Source organism: Zalophus californianus, chromosome 5 (assembly GCF_009762305.2).
Source record: "Zalophus californianus isolate mZalCal1 chromosome 5, mZalCal1.pri.v2, whole genome shotgun sequence".
In the NCBI taxonomy this organism is placed as follows: Eukaryota; Metazoa; Chordata; class Mammalia; order Carnivora; family Otariidae; genus Zalophus; species Zalophus californianus.
The window spans coordinates 22,104,653-22,128,489 of NC_045599.1; the positions used below are offsets into that span (position 1 = coordinate 22,104,653).

At 38.7% G+C, this 23,837-nt stretch overlaps 1 long non-coding RNA gene across 1 annotated transcript in view; it reads right to left on the reverse strand.

Annotated features, from left to right (window-relative positions):
• Nucleotides 1-471: 471 nt before the first annotated feature.
• The window catches only part of LOC113929836, a 45,975-nt gene continuing 22,609 nt past the window's right edge, over nt 472-23,837 (reverse strand). The window contains exon 3 of the long non-coding RNA XR_003522342.1: nt 472-601. This is a non-coding gene — a long non-coding RNA (uncharacterized LOC113929836). The remainder of the gene's footprint in view (nt 602-23,837) is intronic.

The window sequence follows — 23,837 nt, forward strand, 5'->3', positions numbered from 1 at the left end:
AAGGCATGGAGCACTGCTGAGCCAATGAAATTTAGAAGGGAGGAAACATCATTTCTAAAACTTTGGTAGAGAAGGACGTCATTTTTTAATAAGTCATGAAAATATGCATTGACTCTTAGAGTCAGGGTTTCAAGGAAGTAAGTAAGGTAGCCTGAATAAAGAGGATTAGCTGGTGAGCCCAGTGGAAAATTTAATGCACTTTTTTCTCCTTCCTATTTTATTTGTTTGACCTCCTTGGAATCTATGTTTGTGGAAGAACCAGGGGTTTTATGTGCAACAGCAACATTTTTATGTCCCCATTACCGAGTACAGGAGCCAGTACTCCAGCTCCGTGTATCACTAAAAGCACCAACGTTTGTGAATTGTTCAATTCAAAAGTAATACCAATATAAACAAGAACAACAGCAATAATCACATATAATGCTAGGCTAAGCTACAGTAATAAAAAAACAAAAACCCAAACCATAATGCCTTAACACAATCAACTTTTATTTCATGTTCCATACAGTCCAGAAGTCCTCCCGTTGAAGTTGTCCTTTGATAGTGACTCCAGGATCCAGGCTCCTTGCATATTCTAGCTACGCCATCATCAAGGGTGCTGCTACAGAGGTAGAAGGAGTTGCAGAAAATATATTTTTGGCTTTGAACTGTCTTGGCCCATAAATGCCGCTTCTCCCCTCACATTTCATTGGTCAGACGTAGTCACACGATGCCAACCATCCCAGCAAGGTAGGCTGGGAAGCATAGAAGAACTCAGGAATATTTGCTGAGCCTTTCCCACAGGTCGTGATGATTTAGTGGCCAATGCTATCTATAGTCCAAGCACTGTGCAGGTTAATTTATATGTATTATGTCAGATCCTCAAAACAACCTTTCAAGATTGGTGTTATTAATTTCATTTTGTAAACGAGTAAACCAAGGCTCACAAAAATTAACTAATTACTTGCATTACCGCGGATTCTCACAGAAACTTTTTTTTTTAAGATTTTATTTATTTATTTTTCAGAGAGAAAATGAGAGAGAGAGCACAAGCAGGGAGAGCGGCAGACAAAGCAGGCAGAAGGAGAAGCAGGCTTCCCACTGAGCAAGGAGCCCCACGCGGGACTCCCAGGACCCTGGGATCATGACCTGAGCTGAAGGTAGATGCTTAATCAACTGAGCCACCCAGGTGTCCCTCACAGAAACCTTTAAAGGTATGGATTATTAACTCCAATTACAAGTGAGACTCACAAACATAAACGGATTTTCCAAAACCCAAATTGTGAAAGGGGGTTTGAATCCTGAAAACGGGCCTATCTCCCTCTTTCTCCACATGATGTGTAGGAAGTATAATGTTAGGCTCTGGAAATATGACCAATAAAACGACGGGGAAGAGAGATGTCTACTCCTCCTAGGATGATTGCAGATACTGTTATCCACACGGCACTCTGGTGCCTCTAAGGGGTATTTATACCTGGACCAGAGATATAAAGAACAGTATTTCCAAAAGCAAAAAGCCCAGGCACTTGGCCAGACTCAGGTTTTCTTTGAAGTTAATAGCATATACAGTTCAGAACCCTCACTTTCACAGGTACCTTCCAAGCTCTGGGAGAGATGCCAGCAATGTGCTCAGAGGATTTTGTATTTCTGTGAAATAAAAAAATATGACATCTTCTAACAGGAATTAGTTAAGACCACTGTCTTTACCCACTCCTATGTCCCAGCGGTCACTTAACTTGTCATTTTGGGGGTGGCAACTTGCGTGTAGGCATGTTTAACCTCCAATTAAGGAGAAATTGAATAGAGTATGAATACATCTACTTTGGCTTCAGTGAGATATCTTCATGGATTCACAATCACTTCCATGTATAAATATTATTGCAAGCCATCCTCGTGTAAGAAATGGCTTTCAGGAATATTTCTAATGCTTCCTGTGCTCACTGGCATCACAACGCAAATATACAGAGCTAGAGGTTATATTGTGACATAACGTGTCCTCTGGTGCCCGGCAACAGAAGGATATGGGTGAAGAAGGAAACAGGGAGTCAGAGCTAATCTTTAGAAAACTCTCCCAGTCATCAGACTTGTAAAATTGTGAGTGGAAGTTGCAGTTCCCATAAATGACTAGCGAAAGTAGAAGTTTTGTTTCTGTCAGGCATATACTCAATAAGGCAGCATATACAATTATAAACACACCATATTTTTGTTCCTTTCGATGGCAATTGCATGAAATAAAGTTTATTACAATTTCTGTGTTTGGAGGAATGCTGCAGAGGGTACATTTGTGCATGAAATTTTTAGAGGTTTCCTAAATTTGACAACAACCTATAGGAAATAAAGAAACTTCTGTACACTAACAATGATAAAAAACAAATTTCAATCAACCATTCTAGTGAAAAGTGATATAAAAATTTTAAATTTGTTGATATGTGAAGAGGTAATCAAAGAGCATGCACCCAAAAATATTGGGGAAAGGGAAATTTAATTTCAGGTACTTAATTTAATTTAATTTGTGGCATTTGTCAGCTCTTAAATTTTACGTGTATACGGTTTCTTTTTCTAAATATATATTCACTTTCATATGTACTTCCTGTTCTTTCTTTTTTTGTTGTTTTTTAGAAAATTTTTTAAATTAAAAATAATTTTTTTATTTCCTGTTTTTTCTTAAAGAGTCCTCCAATTATGTCCCTGCTATAGACTGACTCTGTCTCCCACCAAATTTGTATGTTGAAATCCTAATTCCCAATTAGGAGAAAGGGCCTTTGGAAGGTGAGTAGGTCTTGAGGGTGGAGCCCTCATGAGTGGGATTAATGCCCTTATAAAAGAACCCTTTTATAAGGCTCCCCCGCCCTGTCCATCATGTGAGGACATAGTGACAACACAGCCATCTATGAACCAGAAAGAAGGCCTACTGCAAGTGCCTCAGTCTTGAACTTCCCAGCCTCCAGAACTGTGAGAAATAAATTTCTGTTGCTTATAAGCCACTCAGTCAATGGTATTCTGTTATAGCAGTCTCAAAAGACCGAGACAGTCCCCACTCAAACCTGGATACACATCAGCAGAGAAAATGCCCATCTTCCTGACCCAGCAGAACTTCAATTTGTTGTAACATTTGAAAACCGTGAAAAAATAAAATAATAAAGGGATCTGGATGACAATAATGTAGTTAGTTCACATGCCAGCCACTTCAAAGCAAAGTAAGTTTTTGATGTTTTAAATTATTCATCCCAGGAGATAAGTATTTAATCTGCAAAGACATGTGGATTTGAAAATCCCCTGGCAAAGATAAAGAACAGAGTCTCTAGACTGTTACTAGCTATATCTCTATGCAGATTTTATTTATCAATCATCAGTACTATTCATCTTTAAAGGACGCTTATGGCTAAATTAGGCCAGGGAATAAAGGTCCTTGGATAAAAGCGGCCTTCACAGAACTAAGAACGATGTCCTTCTGATCCATTCTACACAAAACAAAATAATTTATACTCTCTAAGGAGAATGAGAGTTTTTATCTGGCACAAAGTGAAGTCACTCTCTTGTTAGTGGATATAGGATACCTTTAATCCCCCACCAAGATATGCAAAGAAATTGGAGAGTTCCCAGGAAAAACAGGGGGGAGCTTAATACTAATGATTTGCAGCTTAATAAATAATGTGAATGCTTATATACTTAATAAATATCTGATGGATTTTTCTTTTAAAAAGTGTTGCTAATATCATCAACATCCTCAAAAGTTCTGCTTGGAAGGTAGAAATAGTATTTCCCATGTTGAATGTTTTTAATAGCATGAAGAGGAAAGCGAAAGTAAAATAAGACATTGTCCTTATCACTTTTTATTGGAATATCTCAAAACATGTTACAGAAATTTATTTAGTAACCCTTAAGTTCTACCTAATTCTGAATTAATGCCACTATTTATTAGCTGGGCATCTGTGGCCTAGAGAGACAAAGTGATTGTTGAAGGCTAAAGTAGTAAATCAAGTACAAAATTAAGGAGGGGAAGGGGTAATAGAAGCTAGAATCCTGAGCACAAATTCCTGGACTAATCTATTCTAGTAAGTTTCTTCCTAACATAAATGATTCCATGTCTTCTTAAGAAGACACTAAGGTCCTGTTTTCAATAAACTAATATAGTTCCAGAGACTATTTAATGGTCAATCTGAAAGTCATTCAAGTGGATCTAATTATATTCCAACAGATCTGACCACATGGTGAACTACAGAGAATTTTAAAGAATTAGATTCACAGAAAATGTACAGAACAACAAGTCGACAGAGACTGTTTATGGTAGAAAATCCATATTGTATAAAAACAGTCCTATTCATACTTTGTATCTCCTCCAAATTCTATTTTACTCAAATTCTAGGAAACAAACAAAAATCTAAAACTAAATAAATAAAATCCCAGAATCCTTTTTTTTTTTTTTTTTTTAATCTGTAAGGGATTTTAGAAGTCATCCAGTTAGGCTTCAACTTTCTTGTTCTACAGGCACGAAAGTTTAAATGACTTGTCTGAAATAGTCATTTCATCAGAGGCAGAGTTAGGACCAGAAAACAAATATCCATTTCTACTACCACAGGTTCATCATGTCTTACTGCCTTTTCCCAAACCTCTACCCACTCTCCCCCCCAAAAAAGGTAAAGAGAAACAATTTTACAGTGGATGATCATTTGAAAAATACTCCTAGGTTACCTCAGAATTCCTTAGAGCCTGAATTTCGTAAATTGTGTGAATCAAAATAAAACTCATATTCCTAAGAGACAGACAATGGGAATGGGATTTGGCTTTTAGGATTAGGGACGGTGTCAGCACAGGGGTGAAAGAGAAAACCAAATGAAGGGGGAAGCTACACAGAACTATATAGTCAGCAACGCTATTTGAGCCATATGCTAGATGCAGAGGAAAGGAAAAGGAAATGAAAAGCTTTGCAATGCAGCTGTCCCACTCCCTGCTATTTCCACTCAAACCCAACTATTTTTCCACCAGGATCCAACACATGTGCGGTGACACATGGAAACAGGGTGAGCTCATGAACCCTGGGGAATAGAGTTCAGCATTCCCGGTGCAGCACCCTGGAAGCACATGGCCACTCCCAACCTCCCCCCCTCTGAATGGCAATTGTGAAAGAAGACCTAGTGATGGAAAAACCCACATCATAGCAGAAAAGCCAAGCCAAAAACTAACTCAGACACCTAACTGCCATTTATTAATTACACCGGCGGACAATAGATCATTAGATCGAAAAGCAACTTAGTTGTAAAATACCTTTGTTCATTAAAATCAGAGCAACGTACTCCTTTGGGGCACTGGAAGATAATGGTACCAAAAATTAGTCATCAAGGAAGACTGTACAAACATGGGGCAGTGAGTTTTCCATCAAAGTTCCTTAGATGGGTCTTATTTAGCAAAAGAAAACCTCTCGTCGGAACAGTGCGTGACAAAGCTTAATTCATATGATGAAACGAAGCCTTCTTTTATTCCATCTTCTCTTCATGTTTGTACGTTTCTGACACTGCAGTATTAATATTTTAAATTGAATCTTTAAATAATCATTATGATGAGAAGCACATTATTGGGAACACCAGGCTCACTAGATGACCTTAAGTGAGGTGGTTAGCTGCACTGTTTCCGATAATTTTGTTTTGTGATATAGCCTCCTCTTCCTAGGTATTGAGGTCTGGATTGAATTAAAGTCTGCAGCATGCTCAGAGCTCTGAGAGTAACTGAAAGGACATGTTTACAGCTAGAAATCAAAAGGCTTCCTTGTAGTTTGTAGGATATAGTTTATTCATTTAATTACTTACTCATTTGATGACCCCTTATTGGCACCACCCCCCCATGCCCGATGCCAAGCACTGGGCTACGTATACACATAAAACATAACCTACTTTCATCCCTGTTTCTGCCAAGCATTTACCTTATAATGCAGCATGATATTTAGCTGCTCTTTGCCTATTTCCTCTTAGGTTTATTTTACAAACCAAAAGAGATAACATATATAAAATGCTCATTCAGTAGTAGTTTTACAAATGCAGCCTCTACCTTTGAGCAGCTCAACTTGAAAACATGACATGTACATAAACAATTAAAAATGTAATTTGAGGGGCCCCTGAGTGGCTCAGTCGGTTAAACACCCAACTCTTAATCTCAGCTCAGGTCTTGATCTCAGGGTCATGAGTTCAAGCCCTGCATTGGCGTGGAGCCTCCTTAAAAAAAAAAATCGTCATTCACTATTTGCTACAACAGAGGGTGTGTGTACCAAGTAATATGAAAAAACAGAGAAAAGGAGTGGCTAATTTTGTCTGGAATGCGGATGGGAAGAGGTCATCAGTAAAGCATCAGAGAGCAGGGGACTTTCAAGTATGAGTACCAAGGGGCAGAAAGAGACATTCGGAAGACCTAAGATTGACTCCACCAGGTCCCTGTAAGTGAGTAAATCCCTCCCAGCAGAAGCAGAAGAGTTCATCCCCTCAGGCTAGCATTACTTCCCTTCTTCAGAATTGGAAGTTGCTCATTGTAGGCCATTGGGTGCACTCCTAGCCTTACCCACACCACCTGATGCCATTTCTTCCTCCTCCTACAGAAGAAACTGACCCTTCTGAGGCAGCAATTCCAGAAAAAGATAGGGCAAAATCAGCAGACGAGTCATAGAGGAAGCAGGGTGGGTACTACTGGATAAGCCTAGAGTTTAAAAAAAAAAATAGTTAAAATAACAACATAGTATGCTCAGGGTACTTAGGACTTAGTATGCATTCTACTAGTAGAAAACATTTTCAGCCACTAAAATGTTGGAGCAGCTGTTTCTTCTAACATGTAAGAATAGTGGTCTATCGTCACAAAGTAGTAAGTTTATCACTAATGAAGCAATGAAGTATGGACATGGCAAATAAAAGGTACCGTTGCCCTCTCCCCATCCCTGGGTAGACATTATTAATCAATGTTGACATGCTTTTCCATTGATCCTGGACACAACCTCAGAATCTTGGCCCTTGCTGTCGTGTCTGAACTAGTAGTTCTGTGGAGAATATGCTAATAACAAAGAAACACCGATGTTGTGCCTATAGAAAGATCAGGGCTGCAGTCCCACTGGTCTGATTAAGAGAGTTGAACAAACCAAGGGTCCAACTTGACAACAGGTATTCACTATAAAACGAGGCTGAAACACTATGTTAAATTTTGCGGATTGGCTTACTCAACATTTATGCCAAATCCCTTCTAGTATATAAAGGCTGGAAAACTTAGAAACAAAATGCCCTGGTCCTTTTAAATTTCTGGTTTGGGATTATGGTTCAGAAAGACCTTCAGAGAGAGAGGCAAGGTTCCATGAGCATTTTCCTCTCAAGGTCTGTGGCAGACCCAACATTGTCCTGTGGTCAGCAGCAGTGACAGGGGCCCCCTGATTCGAGGTCTTCCTGGCCCCAGTGGAGGGAGGCTGCAGCAGCTCGTCTGGATGCCCTGTTCTGTAATGAGGTTTGGAGAGTCGTTCCTAGAAGCTCAGCCTACGGTCTGTTTCTTCATCTTCCTCCTCTACAATGATTTCACAAACCTCTTAACAGCCAACGACTTTCTGCTTAGACTCTGTTGTCTACAACTGAACCCTGACTGATAAAGGCATGAAAACCTACCTTAGACCATATTTGCTGGAGGAAAACAGTTCTAACAGTATGAATGTTTTTGTTAAAATTTACATTCTTAGGGTGCCTGGGTGGCTCAGTTAAATGCCTGCCTTCAGCTCAGGTCATGATCCTGGGGTCGAGCCTCCCCATCGAGCCCCGCATCTGGCTCCCTGCTCAGCAGGGAGTCTGCTTCTCCTTCTCCCTCTGCTCCTCCCCACCCCCAAACTTGTGTGCTCTAGCTCTCCAATAAATCAATAAAATCTTAAAAAAAAAAAAAGAAAACTTACATACTTGTAGCTTCAGCTATTCGCTCTGTGAAAATGAATTCAAAATCTGTATTTCTACCTTCAACTTTGGACCCTTTCTGCTTTCTCTCATCTCACACTGTTTCCTGGACTCCTACCCTTGGATTTCCTGCTATCACCAAGAAGTCATACATCTATAATTTCATTCTTCATCTTCTCTTTCATTACCTTGGTCACCTGAACTCAAAATTTCAGCATAGTCTGGTCTCCCTCTTTCTCATGTACCAAACCCTGACAATTCTTCTTTTACATCACCTTTGTTCCATCTCTTTTCCATTGCCCCTATCCTGCCAGCCTCTTCCAGCTCAGGCTTGCACTGTTATATTATTCTCCTATCTGGTTTCCCTACGTTCAGTATCTTTCCAAAGCCCTTAGTCCTCAAATTTACCCTAGCAATGGCAACCCAATTAATATTCCTAAAGATCATTCTCAACTTGACATTTCCCACTCATACATTTCCGGAGTTCCGATACTTTGAACATAAAACTCCAACAACTTGGTTTGGCACTCATGACTTTCACGAATTGACTGCCAACTATCTATCCAAGGTCATTTCCCGCTACTTCCCTCCTCGAATCAACACTACAGCCAACTATACTCACACTGGTCTCTTTATGTCATCTAATTAGCACACTATTTTGAAGACCGATGTCCAGTACACCGTTTTCCCTTCTTGCAGTGCTCTTACTCCCTTCTCTGCATGTCATGTAATGTTGAATGGAAAATCAAAATCTGTCCTCCGTTAGAACGGAAAAGGAAGGGGGGCAGATGCCACATACTATCTGAATGATAAATAGAAGAGACTTTCTTCTTTAAATCGGGAAGATAAAATTTTAGATTATTTTGATTGTTTTAGTCAGTTGACTGTTGAACCCAAGTTTCATTTACATTCTGTGAGAGCTGCAACCTGGTGTTAGTCTCGGTGGTTCTCCAGGTATAAAAAACTGTGCACATGAGTTGAAGCCATCAAATGACCCACATTGCATAAGAAAGAGTACCACTGACTTACAGAAATGACTTTTCTGGTCAATGTGCTTGTCCTTATTGACAGACCAGAACTTGATTAACTTTAACCACGTGAGACACCTAGGCAGATGACTAGCTATCTGAAACCCTCCATCACTACCATATATTTTCTCTGCGAATATTTTAGGCTCAGGATCAGAAATGCATTATTCATTTTATCTAAATCACCAGATGGCCTTGACCCTACTTGTAGAACAATGAGACATTTTTCTTTTGCTTCATCCTCTCTCTTGTTCTCAAAGGTGCTTGCACCAGCAGCAAAGATTCCCTCCCAGGTAGGTAGCTTCTTAACTCACATCATCTTTCCTCTAGCCCTGCCCTGCCAATTGTGCTTGTCCAATGAGGGCTCTGACATGGCAGACTGAGTGATGCATCTGAATTCACACCTGCTGATTATAATCTGAGGCTCATTTTGTTCACCTTGCTTGCTATCTATAGTCATACTACATCAAGGGATGGATGTCTAAGGCTTGAAGTGTTATTTTTGGGCCCTTGCCAACTATCAAAACCTGACAGGCTCCCACAATATTCTTTCCATGTCAACCAGCACTTCCCCAGAGAGCTGGGTGTTTCTGTTCATCTTCTCTTCATCTCCTCCATATTCAGTTTGAAAAACTTTAGACCAAGCAAATGCATTCTTCTCCATTCTAGGAAGAGGTTCCCGCCCCGAGCCAAATGTCTATCTTCCTATTATTTGCAACCATGATTTAAAGACCAAAATCCCCATTTTCAGATCCCAGATCCCATTTTCGAATCCTTATCTTTTAAATCCTTATCACTCAAGTAAAGTCACAGAACTTACCCGGAAAAAAATGAACGACAATTTTCCTACACCTAAAGTACATCAATTTTTTTTTTTCTGGAAACTATTGCCCAAATATGTTTCCAAACTGATTTCTTTTCCAAAATGGGCTCAACAAGTCTTTTGAAACTTGCCACCCCAATTGTGGCCCTGGGGCAAGACAAGTGATGGGCCACATCAAATCTGCATATAGCCACAAAGAGAGAATCATATCTTTCATTTTTCACTCAAAAGGTTCATTTTAAGGCCCCCAATACTTAAGGCCCTCTTTGATGAATCACAATTCTTCCCAGGTCAGCAGTCTACTCTCAGTTTCGTTCTTTTCCTTTTTCCTCTCCTCCAACTCACATTCTCCTGCCCTCCTTTCTCAAGAGCCAACTATTGATTCATCCTTATTGTTGGAAGTGTGCATGTTATTTCTTCTGCAGATAGTCCAGATTATCACACTTCTCAGTATGAAGAGGCTCATACTCCTCCCTTGGGATAGATCTTTATCTCCCCTTCCTTTTGTCACGTTCTTCTACTTTTTAGTCTCCTCATTCCAGTATCAGTTCTCTGCCATCTTATTGGAATCTTGTGTTTCCTGGTTTTCTTATTTCCTAATTCTCTACAAGAACTTTTCATCCTTTTTTTTTTTAAATATTATTCCCTAAGTCCCTTCACACTCTATTCAAGCCAGACTGCATTTAATTCTTGCATATCTGGTTCTTCCTTTGGACAAGAAGAGCAACAGAACACATTCTCTAATTTACCCTTAGCTCTATTCCTAGGAGCAAGGGATTCTAAGATGTTCTAGGATTGGAATCTCAGATGGAATTCTCATTCTTTGTGACACTTGTCCATAACTGCTTCGGTTGACAAAGTGTTTAATCATACATGTTCCTGCCAAGGAGCCCATCTTGTAAACTAGAATGACTAGAAGCTTGGATTTCATCATCCATCAGGTCTAGCCAGGTAACCCCCTGTTATGTATCTCAGGGGGCTCTGTACCTTTCCTTCATAGCCCTCTTCACAGTTATTATCAATTATTGGAGTGATTATCTGCTCAACATCTGAATTCTTAACATTGGAACCTACCATCACCCACCAATTTGCTACTTGTTATGCAAAATATGGATCACAGGCAATAGGTTTCATAATCATCACATTGAATATTCAGTTGATGGAGAGCTAACATTTCAACTTGCAGCAAAAGCAAATAACGATGGCGATGCCCTTGTAGGCATGTGCTCTGCATGTAGATGGGGTGCCAGTCCACAGGCACTGCAGAAAGCAGGCTGCAGTCACTGAAGAAGATTATAAACATCCTTGCCCCTGTCAGAACCTCCTGGGTAACAGAGCCACAAGAGACATCTCAGTGGAAAAGGCTGCTTGGCTTCAGCTGTAATTACCTGAACACTACACTGGGCAATTAAGCAATTGGCCTCCGGGGTATGCTTTTGGTCACCTTGCTACAGGTGTGCCTTTCTTGCATGGTCCACAGCAACCGCTCACTGCTGTGCCATTCAGACTCCCCTGATCCCCTAGGAAGAACCACGTTTCTTTTTCCTGCCCCAAACTAGAGCACATTAACACTTTTTTCTTCTGAACACTTAGCAATGTTTTATGACTTTTTACAAACCTCTTTTGTGTTTTTATCTCATGGAAATCAGAGGTAGAACAAGTAATGAAGGACAAAAGAGAACTGATTTCTAATCCTGACTTTGCCTTGGCAAGTCACATTTCTGGACCTGTTTCTTCAGCTGTTAAATAAGGATGCCATCTGCTTCAGGATTCAGTTTGGTTTTATTTTTACCTAGGGTAGACCCTCTAGGACAGAGTTTTTCAAACCAGAGGTTATAACTCAGTGGATCATAAAATTGATTTTTGTAATGGAATGGACTATATCAGAGAATATTACACAGAATAAGAGCATTGTTCTATGAAACTTTTGTTGTGTCTGCATGTGCTTCTATGAGTTGGATGTTTAACATATTTTTATATGGATAGAAGAAAAAAATTAAAATTCAACCCTAAAAATACAGCAGTAACAGAAAGTACATTAGTGGTTGCCTGGGACTGGGGTAGAAATGGGGAGTGACTGTAAATGGACTTAAGATTTCTTTTTAGTGTGATGGAAAGATTCTAAAATTAGATCATGTTGGTGATTGTATAACTGCACATAGACTAAAGTTCATTAAATTGTACACTGAAAATGGGTGAATTTTATGGGATTTAAGTTACATCTCAAGGTTATTTAAAAATAAAATAAGACACTGCTCTAGAAGGCCATGGATTTGCTTCAGCACATCTGTGGACCCTCCAAAATTATATAGTAAATTTTCTTTTTCTAAGGAGAGGAAGTAGAGCTTCTATCAGATTCTCAAAGGGATCTAAGACTCATAGAACTTTTAGAACCAGCTGATTACACTGTCAAATTCTGTCAAGCACTAAAATTCTATGATTCTAAAACCCTGAAGTTTATTTTAACTTTGTTTCCTCAGAATTATAACAATAAAGTTCTGCCTCCCAAGCATTTACAAGAGTCCCTTTATTTATTCAGTTATCTGGTGGATTGGACTATATGTATTAAAATGCTTTTAAAAGGAAATTATTGTGAGGATTTTAGGTATTATCAATAATGTTATCATTATTTGATTATGTTTTATTTTTATATATTTTATTATATTTACCTGCATTTGGTATATATCCACAGGTTTGTTTTTTTTTCCTGATCTATGCAGTAAATTTTGGAAAGATTTATTCTTTAGACCCAAGGAAAACAGCATATTTATAATCATGCTTACCCAGTGAAGCTGATCAGACCTGATTAGACTTTCTCTTTTCTCACTAACTCACAGTCAGTTTTTATTCCTATCAAAAATTCAGTAATAGCTCAATTTATCAAGTGATTACTGTATGCAGGGATACAGATTATGTTTTCCATTTACTGTCCCACTTCTTCCTCACCACAGATCTGTGAGATGTGCATTTTTCTCTATCATTAGAAATAGGCAAGCTGAGACACAATAGGACCCAGAGCTGGAATTGCTAAAAGTCCTGTCCAACAACAAAGTCCGAGCTCTTAACTGCTGCAGGTATATCCACAGGGTTTTCAATCATAGCTGCATCTGTAATCTACATGCCAATTGCATATTGCAGTGGCATTTGTACCTCCATTTTTTTTTTCTCATGTTGATGATCCATAGTTCCAAGGGTGAGAGAGCTCACAGATCCTCTAGAACACTTTTCACTGGTGTGCAAACCTTTGGTACTAAAGAAAACCAGAATACGTGACCCACTTTTGCATATTGATTATTTTGTATTAAAGATACTTAAAAAAAATTGCAGGTGCAAGAAAGACACTCATCCTCCTTTTTCTTCCTGGAAGAGAACATAACACTCCCATGTGAAAGGTACCTTGCCTGGACCAGCAGGGGAGAAGGCATTCCTATCAGCCCAGATGGCACCAAAAGAAACTGCAAACAAAACTTATTCCATCATTCCCCCTATATTTTTACCTTCCCATGGCTCCTCATGCTTGGAAGCCTAAAACTAGTTTCCTTTCTCCTGTCATTACTTTACACATTTCTTGTTCTTTGTTAAATATGCTGTATAAGCTGCCCTTTTACGCTATTACCTAGAATTCTTAGCTGCCATTTTCAGTTAGTTTTGGTTTACGTTTCTCCCCCATGGTGTGCATTGCCCACTTTAAGGAGGTCTTTGTTTTTCTCCTGTTAATCTGTTTTTGCTTTTGTTTGTTTGTTTGTTTTTTGTTAAAGAGTCCCAGCTGAACACCTAAGATTAGTGGAGGTCAAGTTTTGCTTCTCTTACCAAAGATAAAAGAGAGTCGAGAAATATAAAGAGACCAAAAAACAGCTGTGTGGGGGGTGGGATTCTGTATATCTTATATAAAGAGAAAGACAGACTGGGATTTTTCTAAGTAAGGTGGCAATATGGAGACAGGGAAAGGCATATCTGGGTAAAGCAATGTTAATTAGTTTAAGAATTATATTCTTCTGCACAGGCCATGCACGGTCAGCCAACCATTACAGTAGGTTAAGAGCTGTTTGATGGCAAGAAACACGTCTAATTTAAGAATGTTAAAAATAGGGGTGCCTGGGTGGCTCAATCAGTTAAGCATCCAACTCTTGGTTTTGGCTCAGGTCATGATCTCAGGGTCCTGAGATGCAGCCCAGCCACTAGCCTCCCCACTCAGTGGGGAATCTGCTTCCATTCTCCCCCTGCCCCTCCCCCATTCATGCTCTCTCTCTCTCTCTCTCTCTCTCTCTCTCTCTCAAATAAACAAATAAATCTTTAATGCTAAAGATAGGGCTTTATATACACTAAGTATTTAATGTTTGTTAAATTGCAATGTGATTTTACATTGCACAGCAGTTGGTAATAGACTGGATACAACCTAAGTGTCCATCAAAAGAGAGGTGGTTGAATAAATCAATACTTCAAACCACTATAATAATCAAGTATGATTCCATGTGCTATTATAAAATGATCTCCAGAATATATTATTAAGTGGAAAAAGCACCTGTATAGAATATCCACTGACTATTATAGGGGGATAGAGAATTGCTCTTCACTATATATCTTTTTGTACTTTGGGGATCTTTTAATGTATAATTTCATTATTTTTAATTTAAAATCTCTTAAAAATAGTACCATAGAAAACAATGCAGTACCGCCATGTATTTAGCTGTTTTCCATCCCTAATCATATTTAATGCAATCAACCACCCATCCTATAGCTGAAGAAAGGGGCTCGGAGACCACAAGTGACTAGTACTATGTCACATAGCTTGACAGTAAACAGCCTATCCAGTATTTGACCCAAATCCTTGGGCTCCACATCCACTGATGCTTTTTTCACAACTCCTATAGACCAAGTGCATATGACTATAAAACCATATACTATGGTTAACATTGTTCAGTCAGTTTAATTACGTGCTCAGGCTTGTTGCTTTTGCTCCAGATGGCCAGTCAAGCTTTAAAGTACCACATAATATTTTCCATAAACCCCCTCCTCCTTCTAGCCCTTACAATTCCTTTTTATGGGGCCCAAATTCTTCATTTACCTGGCTCTTATCTCTGGCTTTAACAACAGGGATTGTATCTTTGCACCAACTCTGGTTTCCAGCTTCTATGTGACTTCTGTTTCCCCTGCTGTCAGGAGCCCCTGAATGCCTGATCTGCCATCTTGGTTCTCTCATGCTACATTCATCACTCCTCTCCAGTATCTTTCTTTCCCACTTTTTTCTCTGAACTCTAACTTCTACCGATTTCCATTTCTTTTTTCCTAAGCACTACATTATCTCCCCATTATATTATACAACTTCCCATTCTCCGACCCACTCCCAAATCCCCAAAATAATCGATCTCTGTTTAGAGTTCCTCATCCTCCACTGGGCTTGGCTATTTTGATACTTTTTATGCCAATCCACATACCTGGATGGTTTTGTACACTATTTTACGATATTACCACAGTCTTTAATAGTACCCGAACTGAACCTCTCTGACATTAAAATGAGAGATAACATATGTCAAAAGCACTTCTTAAAAAGTACAACTATAACCCAATGGTTGGCAGTACAGCCCAGTGGTTAGAAGCATGGCTTTGAAATCAGTTAAATCTGGGTTTTAATCCTACTTCTGTCAGTTAAAAACTGTGAGCTTGAGAAATTTTCTTAATCATATCAATTTATCCTTTTGTAAAATGAGGACAATAGTACTTTCTTTGTAGGGTTTCTATGGTGATTATGTGAGATCATGCAAATCAAGTGCTTGAGATATTCGTGGGTTCAATGTAAATGCCAAGTAAACGCCCCTCCTTTTGTTCTGATATCTCCATCAGCTTTCCATAACCTTGCAAAGTACATCCTTCTCTTCCCCAACCCCCACTTCCACCCACCCTTCAGCCTCAATGCCCATCATCTTCATGGAGACCAAGAAAAACAATCTCATCATGCCATTTACATTAAGAAGTTTGTAGGAAAAAAGATCAAACGGACATCCTCTGGCACACAATGTGTTTTGCCTTACCCTTTTTGCAATAAGCCAAAAAAATTTCCCCTAACTCACAAACCCTAGTTTCTAATCTCTAAGATTTAACTCAATTTTTTTTGTAAACAATGAAAATCTAGCGCTGCATTAAAATTCACAAAAAAATTCACAAAAAAAAAAGCTATCCGGTGTTCATTTACATTAATTATAGTGGTGATTGCCTATGGCTAATGCCAGAGAATGTATTCCAGCTTCGAGTTCTATTTTTAGACAACTGCTCTGAGGATCATCAGACACCTGTCCAATTTAGCAGCTGGAATAGTTAAGTACCCTAGTGCTTTTAAAATAGCAGACAAGCCAGCCACAAAGACATATTTTAAACAAAAGGGTTTTAGTATGGAAGATCATGATTTGAATTCCTTCAAAGCTATCATAATAGAAGTATGTTAAGATTCGAGATAATACAAGGCTGTGACACCAAGGAAAGTTAGATGAAGAAAAAGTGGATTGGGGCGCCTGGCTGGCTCAGTCCCTGGAGCATGTGACTCTTGTGAGTTTGAGCCCCACTTTGGGTGTGGAGATTACTTAAAAATAAAATCTTTAAAAAACAAAAAAGAAAAGAAAGAAAAAGTGGATTTACCTGAAGACAAAAGAAAAGAAAAATTTCTTCCCGCCTCTTCCACCTCTTTACCTTGATTGCAGTTGCTGGAATCAAGTAAGAATGGACATGAGCCCCACAAAATCCCCACTAGAATGAAGGGAAATTTTGAACATCTCTAATATGCCAAGGTGTCTTCTGAGCTGGATTTCCCTGATCCAGTCTAACACTAATTCCCTTGTTTTACAGAGCAGGAAACTGAGGCTCAAGACAGTGAAAGTGACATTCCCAACATGGATTCTAAAGATAGTCCAATGAATCATGGTAATAGTGGGATTCCACATAAAATGACTTGTATTTCTCACCTAGCCTTAGGGTATAAAACGTAATTGCTCTAAGTGAACATGGTAACCCATCCTCACTGGGTAGAGACTGGGTTATGACACTGAGTTATGAGGAAGCACGTGGGGATGATTTCTGGAAGAGATTTTAATCCCTAAAAGGAAGAGAAACAGTGAGGAAGACTACATCTTACATAAAATCACCCAGTCAAGGATTTGATGCAAGCAACTCTCCAATATTGCACCAGAGGCATAAAAATGCAAAGATGTTACCTTCCAGGTGGTTAAAAGATACTGTTTTGGCTGAAAAATTCTAACAGGTCAGTCCAAAGTGAATGAAGCAGTAAAAGAGTACTGAAAGCGCAAAGCAAGAAGCAATCATTGAAAGCTGGATTTTAAGGAAGATACTCTGAAAAGGCAGAACTTCACATGGACTTGGAAGAAAAAGAAGTATTGGGGCAGAACAGAAAACTGTTCGGTGGCAGTGGAAAAACAAATTAGGGAAGGGAAAATCAACAGTATAAAGTGTTATGCTGGCTGTTCAGTTTGTGTTCAGAAAGGGTAATTTAAAGCTATTTAGGTTTTAAATTAATGTTCAAAAAATTTTTGATTTAATGTTTTCTTAAGCCTTTGAGACCAACAGCCACATTTTCCACTTAAAAATCTAATACTTGTTGGGGCACCTGGGTGGTTCAGTCGGTTTAGCGTCTACCTTTGGCTCAGGTAATGATCTCAGGGTCCTAGGATCAAGCCCCAAGCCAGGCTCCCTGCTCAGCCCGGAGCCTGCTTCTCCCTCTCCCTCTGCTCCTCCCTCTCCTTCTGCTTCCCTGCCTATGCTCTCTCACTCTCTCGCTCTCGATCTCAAATAAATAAATAAAATCTTTTTAAAAAATCTAATACTTGTTATATAAAACAAGAAAAATCACTATCATATATTTTTGTTAATGTTCAATTAACTCATGTTGAACACTAATTCCCTTGTTTTACAGAGCAGGAAACTGAGGATTAAAATCACTTAAGTAGTTCTGTTTAAATCCTTAAATACTTCCCAACTTTAAGTTACATATTTAATAGATTTCATTTTTGGTGAGCATTTCAAATGTGTGAGCAGACATACTTAAACTCTAGCAAATAAGATCTTCCTCAGCCCCTACATAACTCTTAAAGATCGAATAAATTATATGAATGTAAATCACAATTGTTCATAAGTAGTACAAAACTGATTTTAAAAGTATTCAAATTCTATTACGCTTTTCCATTTATCACATATCTAAACCAAATTCATATTTCAAATGGGAGTCCCAAGTGCAAATCTCTTAGATTAACAAATATATACCTTTTCCTAATGATTGTGTAAAATGCTCATATGAAAGCATAAGTACCATGGGCTTGGTTTACTTCATTGTATTCATATTTAATTCTAAACCTGCCTGAATATGAAGGCTTAATTAATGGAGATTTATCATCTCAAGTGCAGTAAAGTTATTAAATCAAAGTTCTAGGACCTTCATACAGTTACTTATTGTTTAGAAATTTAAGACCAGGAAGTAGGACATGAGCTCTACATCTCCATGATTTCACTGGAGTCACAAATGGACAGTGTCTTTTTTATATAAACTGTGCCAACAAACCCATGCCACTCATCAAATCAATTTTAATCAACTAGTGTAGCTAGAATTCTGCACCCTCACCCTTGTTGCAATTAACTTCCTTCATTCTTTGATTGGATTCTATTAAGCTATTTACTGCCTCCTGGGATCCTGTAAAATTTCCTATTTTTTTTAGTTCTGATTGGATTTTGCATGCTTCTCATACTTTGGTCTAGCTCTAGACATAACCCGTAATCTTTTTAATGACACAATTGGCTTTGCAGAGGATCTGGCTGACAGTGTCTTATGTTCTTTAACAGAAATCTCTTGCCAAGGAACAGGTGCCAAAGAAGAAGGCCTCTAAGGCCACGAAACGGATGCTCAGGTCATAGAAAATTCAAGAGGGAAGGTAACAGAGAGCGTTGGAATGGTCAGAATGGAAGTCAGGCAGAGAATGAATTTGAGGGAGTCAAAAAAGTCTTCACTGGGGGAAGGTATCACAGTTGCCTGATGGAGGAGAAGTAGAAAAGACAGCAGCTATGAGAATGTGGTCCTGACAGGGAAATGGCTCTGTTCAAAGTCTCTGGGAAATTTATGATGGTAAAATCCAAGATAATGCTATGCCCACATGCGCAAACAATGTGGTGAAGGTAAAGATGTGCAACATTACAGAGACTGAAGGATTTAGAAGGAGACTAAATTGTACTAATGAAGATGTAAAAAGCCTTAGGGTTGATGACAAAGGTAAAGAAAGAAATTTGATCCCAGAGCTCCAACCATCTACTAGAGAGGACAGCATGGAAAAAAACAAAATTCCCTATTCAGCTAACATTCTGGATAATCCAAGAATGTCTAAGCAATGAGCCAGCTGCCCTTTCATTTCAAGAAACATCTTAAACATCAAAAATTCCAACTGATAACAAGAACTGAGAAAAACAGTCACTTTAGAGCTGGTAGTAATAATGGAATTTGATCTGTGGCAACTTTGCAAATAGTTTTATTGAAAATGAAGTTGTGGAAAAATGATAAAAATGGCATCCATGTTCTTTTACCACATCTACTAATATCATCCATATTTGGAATTATATTCCAAGGTTGGTCTGCATTGTCTTCTATAGTATACTTGAAAATATCTCTGAATTAGTGACCTGTGTTTCAAACAGAAAAACTAAAATGCAAGAAGCTAGGAAACTTCTCATTTCCCATCGAATTCCTAGAAGGAAAGAAGAGGAGAAACTTTGGAGGCTCACGTGGTTTCCTTAAACCCGTATATGGCTTTATCACCCCATCCTTAATTTAAGTGTACTTGCTAGAAACTTAGTGGAAACAAGTGAATTTCACCTGTTCTTCATCAGAGACACCAACTACATTTTTGGTAAAAATTTTAGTTCCAAACAGAGTTGCCAGATTTATCAAATAACACTACAGAATACTCAGTTAAATTTGAATTACAGATAACGAGCTAATTATACCAAAATGTTTTTGGTGTAAGTATGTAACAAATATTGCATGGAACATACTTATACTAAAAAGATTCATTATTTATTTGACATGGAAATTTAACTGGGTGTGCTGAATTTTATGTCAGCACTAGTTCCAAAGCGAGTAGAGTTTAGTGACTTGAAATTAAAGGGTCGTGGAACAGGAGTACCTGACAAAAGCACGAGTAAGGGTAATAATCTAATCTAAGCCACTAAGGTCCTTCTACTCCCTGTCCTTCACTCCGATCCCTGTAATCTATTTTAAATTTTAGTCCATATTCTTATACAGCCAAGAGAGCTAATAAGAAAAGCATTAGGTTTAATGGCAAAGTTTAAGAAAGAGATTTGATCTCAGAGCTCCGGTCACTTACTAGAGAGGACCCCGTGGCAAAAATATCCATATTCAACAACATTCTGGACAATCCAAGGATATCTAAGCAACAAGCCAGCTGCCCCTTCATTTCAAGCAACGCCGGAAACATAAAAAATTCCTACTAGTAACAAGAGCTGAGAAGTTCTTGTACAAGAACAGTCAATTTAGAGATGGTGAGCTGATAAGAAAGTAAGCAGTTTGTACACAGTTGTTACAACCAACTAAATCGGCTAAAACTTGTTTAATAACTGATTGACATGTCATACAAATGGAAATAAGCAACAGTAGATTATTGACTTCACATTTTTAATTAAAATTAAAACCCAAATTCTCAATCCATTGTGTGTCAGTAATAAAAAGTCATCCCCATTGAATGGGTGTCAAATGCATGAGAGTAAATGAAATTCCTGGAGGAGGGAGTGAAGAGAAGACAGAATGTCCATAATATCAGTACAGAGAGGAGAGGAAGAAAAAGGGTTAGCAAAGAAATGGCTATCAAGGTATCATAGGCAGAATTATAACCCTCCCACACAAAGGTGTTCACGCCCTAATCCCTAGAACCTGTTAATATGTTATCTTCCTTGGCAAAAGGGACATTGCAGATGTGATTAAATTTAAGGATCTTGGGGAGGGTATCCTGGATTATCTAAGTGGACCCCAACTAATCACCTGAGCCTTTAAAAGTAGAGAGTCTTTCCTTGCTGCAGAGAATCAGACAGATGGCAGCATAAGGACACGACCCACCATTGCTGGCTTTAAAGATGGTGGAAGGAACGTGAGCCAAGGAATCCAGATGGTGTCTAGAAGCTAGGGAAAAAAAAAAAAAACAAAACCCAAAAAACAACAAAAGACAAAAAACAAGGAAATGGCATCTCCGTGAGAGCTTCCAGAGAGAAAGTCAGGACTGCCAACACCTTTATTTTAATCCAGGCAGACCCATGTCTGGCTTCTGACCTGCAGAACTGTAAGATAGTAAGTGTGTGTGGATCTCAACATCTGTATTTGTGGTAATTTACGGCAGCAATAGAAAACTGATACACGAGGCTTGGCTCATTCCAATTAACACGCTTAAAGAATTGGAGTGGCAGTCTCACAGGGAAGGTCTCAGGCCAGGGATCTTTATTAGAAAATAAAAGGATTTTCTCTTGATACCTGGATGTGAATTTGCATGCTTTCTCCCACTGATGGCCACATCTCCTCCCCCAGTTTACAGGGAGTTCTTAGGGACTGTCCAAATCCTGACTACCGCACCGTTTTGCATTAGAATCTACTCATGCAGCTATGGTGACACGTACATGATTTTTAAGCACACACACACACACAAAAAGAGGCTGATTCCGACAAATATTTAAGCTCTGAAGCAGAAAATAGTTCAAAATGTTGTCATTCCCTAGGAAGCCTTGGTGCTCTGGTAAGCATACACTAGGAATCCACAGCTTTAAAGTGCATTTTAAAGAAAAGATTTGGGTGTGGGTATGAATAGCTAATATCATTTACTATGAGAGTAATCAAGCAAAAATCTTACTTTCTGATTCTTTGGAAAATATTAATTGTAGAACTTCTGCATTACAAAGGACCTTAAAGATAAAATAAGCCAACATCATTCATTCCATACATAAATGCCTTTTTACTCATTCTTCATGTGACATAAAAATGAATTGCTCTAACAAAATCAAGACGGAATTCTTAATTGAATGACAGTAGTATGAATAATTCAAAAGAAGCAAGGAATTTTAGTACCAATGCATTGACGCATTTATAAAGCTAGCAAAACCTTGTCTGTTGTCTGTTACACTTCTCAGGTTAAATTGGAGAAAACCCACTTAGCAATAGAATGAACATTTAGCACTTTCATCTCAGATAATGAACTGGTTGAAGAATTTGGTGACAGGTTATTAAATAATTTGCATTCACCAGCAGAACACAGCAGTACAATGGCAAAAATCCATCTGACTTAAATGTGATGAATTTGCTAACAAAGAGCAATCGTGTAATTTAAAAGCGAGTCTAGAAATTAGCAGTTTAGCACTGTGCCTTTTTCAGCATTTTGATGGATGCAGCGTAGTTTTTAAGGAAAGACCCCAAAACTTGACTTCTCTACAGCTGTTTTTCTAAGAGCAGGTGATTAAATCATGACAATGTTTCTAACTGTGAATGGAGGTCACATATAAGATATGATATTTACCAACTGAAAGCATGTAATTTTCAAGTACAGCTGGGAATTACAGAAACAAACAACACTAGACCCTGTCAGTTCAGAATGGCATGCTTTTAACAGTGTTTTGTCTGCACATTTGCGTTTTCTGCCTCCATAACTTTCCTTTCTTGTCTTCATTTCTGAACATCACAAAGATTTTTAGTTTATTGCAGAGTATTCATAGTTACTGAACTTATCATTTCAAACTAAGCATGACTCAGAATGCCCTCAGTTTTTTGCCCTGCAGCCTTTGGTTGCCTGAAGTTTACCTATTTCTGACATCCCATAGCAGTCAGCTGAAGTCAGGAAACTGGGATCTTCCATTCTGATGATTTTCCTCAGAAAAGTGAAGACAGGGGCGCCTGGGTGGCTCAGTCGTTAAGCGTCTGCCTTCGGCTCAGGTCATGATCCCAGGGTCTTGGGATTGAGCCCCACATCGGGCTCCCTGCTCCGCGGGAAGCCTGCTTCGCTTCTCCCTCTCCCACTCCTCCTGCTTGTGTTCCCTCTCTCACTGTGTCTCTCTCTGTCAAATAAATAAATAAAATCTTTAAAAAAAAAAAAAGAAAAGTGAAGACAGCTGTTGGCTAGTCAGGCTGAAGCACTTGGCTTTTGAATATAAATGAAGTGCTTCTAAAATTTCAGTTCTTTCTTTCCTTATCTGTATTCATTCAACAGCTGATGAAACTGTATTCCATCTTCCAAATTATTTGGCATTTTATTTTGTCTGCAGAATTGTAAAGTCAATATAAATCAGCCGAGAATTTTTTAAAAGTGGCAATAAAAGTCCTGAGGCAAATTCAATGAATTAAAGGCTTCTGATGCATGATTCTGATTCAGTTTAGCTTTTAGGTAATTGCTCTTACTTGAAGGTCAAAGAGGCATCCATCGGAACTGACACTTCCATGTGGGTGTAGTAATCTGAAACTGCAGATGTGAACTACATTTACTATACAACATAAACATCAACACCTTCCAGAGACAAAGGATGAGTGCTCTGCAGCTAAAACAAACCAAGAGAGAAATTTTGTGAAGGATGGACAGACCGCTCTGATTCCGTGGGCCTCCAGGATTCTGCATTCCCTCTAGATGTTTCAGTGCCTGGTGGGCAGCTGGTGAGAAAAGGCCAGAATGAGCTGCGCCATCACATTAATCAGTTGTATAGAGGCATGATAGGGGGCTGGGGCATTGCGGAGGGGGAGAGACCTAATGGCGGGAATAAGAAGAGCCGTGGATTCTGAGAAGATAAATTAATGGGTTCTGAATGAGAAAAATAACACTGGGGACTATGGGAAGGGCTAATGTCTAAACTTTGAGTTAGTACAAAATCTGGCTCACCCTTGAAATGGTTTTATTTCCATAACTTCTGATAATCTGAATAAATTAAAGGCCCCTACGATTCCAAATTTCTTCTCCAAAAGTTTAAAGTAGCAATAAATTCAGATGATATAGTAGTAGAGTTTGCATATATATATATATCTATATATACTTATAGTAATGAATTTGCAGACTTGTTCATTATTCAGTTTACTCCAAGTAA